The following is a 1,956-nucleotide window of genomic DNA, read 5'->3' as shown; positions in this document are numbered from 1 at the left end:
CTGGTGAAATACTTGTCAAAACAGAGGCTTTGTCACCCTGGATCATTGAGCGACTGTGAGAGCACCCCTCTGCTAGACTGGTGCTGGACATACAAAGGATTTTTGTTTTGGTAAACGCCTACGTTTCAGGGTGAAGATGGAGAAGGAGAGTGTTTGTAACCAACCATAACATAATCTAGCCAAAATTTGAAAAAATTTCCTAAATAACTTGCTCAAACTCATGGCTTGTTGGGGCCAGATGTGTGTCTCTAATCCAGGGCTCTCTGACCCAACAGTTCATGGTTTGATCACTTATTATTTCCCTGGTATTGCATGACCTTCAGGATCCTAAACTTAGTTATTTTCCTTGCCTTTTAATTTTATTATGTGTAGTATTGAAAGTGCTTAAAAAGTGCAAGCTGATGTCTACAGTTAGTCCAAGATTAAGAGCATGTAGAGGAAAAGTGTCATTCTCTGCCTATTTGGTCTGAAACTTAATATTATGATCTACCTGTCTCTCGCGAATATTTTCTGCCTTTGTTAATTCTGACATTTAATTTCTGGCAACAGACTGTCAGCAAGCATATTAGCTATAGAACGCAAATTTGTCCAGAATGTTACTCAAATTTCTGACTGTACTCACTAGTACGTTTTTTGTGGTGCAAGTTAGTACATGACTTCAGCCTTCTGTGTGTTAACTACCACTCAAACTCTGTGACTCTGTAATGTAACACCATCATCCATGGATGTATTGCTCTGTCTGTATATGGAAACCCCAAACGGTCCAGGTTCTCACTTTTAGACTCAGAGTTTGGGGATTTCCAGACCCACCAGCTGAATGCACTAAATTTAGCTGGGCAGCCCTGACCACCATGACAGTCAACAGAAAACCACAGGAGATTCTGAACCTCTTTCCTGAGGATTCTCCTCCTGAAGCCTCAGTGGATAGAAGTCCCTGGGACCCTGCCTTTTGCATAATTTGAGTTACTTCATGATTTATGGGGCAGTAGGTGTTCATGTAAGATGGGAAGGATAAGGAGGAAACTATATCCCCTAAATTAGCAGGGTTATCTGTTGGGAAACTTGGGGTTTTCTCTTTCTATTATCTTCTGAAAATAGACAGTTTGATTACTTTAACTCTGTAAAGTTACTTTATCCATGTAATCACCAAATTCCTAACCCTTGATTAAAAAGCTCTTTTGAGCTATTTTAAGTTGTTTACTTGTTTATAATATTACCTTATTTCAGAAGTTAGAGGAAATTATTATGTATATGTTTAACCTAGGCAAATATCTGTTAAATGATACTGAGATAACTTGTGGAATAATCTATACAGTGAATAGATTGTATAGTTGTTTTTTGTTTCACTTTTTATTTTAAAATAGTTGTAGATTTTTAGGAAGTTTCCAGATACAGAGTGATCCTATATACCTTTCCCCCAGTCTCTTCTATTAGTTACATCTTACAAAGTTATAGTATCCCATCAAGACTAGAAAACTGACATTGGTAGTTCTATACCATTTTGTAACATGTATACATTCATGTAACCACTACTGCAATTAATATACAGACTATCTATCCATCACCATAAAGATCTCTCTCTTTATGGTCACACCCACCATTTCCCTCCACCATCCCTAATTCCTGGCAACCACTAATCTGTTCACCCTGTAATTTTGTCATTTCAAAAACATTACATAAAGTATTATTTTTTAACAAATGAAAATTTTAAAAGTTATAAGTTATTTTCATGTGTTAATTAAAGCATTAGAAATCTGTTAGATCTCGAGCATACCAAGATTATTATTCATATTAAACAGTGATGATTAATATACAATTTGTTTCGGGATACCATTTTCAGTTTTTTTCTATAATCTACATATATAATAAATATTTTTATATTTTTAGAGGATGAAGACTTTCTTTATGACCTGATCAACATCAGTTTTTCTGTTGGTGATGGCAACTAACAAATAA

The sequence above is a fragment of the Eptesicus fuscus genome, chromosome 10, assembly GCF_027574615.1.
Source record: "Eptesicus fuscus isolate TK198812 chromosome 10, DD_ASM_mEF_20220401, whole genome shotgun sequence".
Lineage (NCBI taxonomy): Eukaryota > Metazoa > Chordata > Mammalia > Chiroptera > Vespertilionidae > Eptesicus > Eptesicus fuscus.
This window is presented reverse-complemented; position numbering follows the sequence as displayed.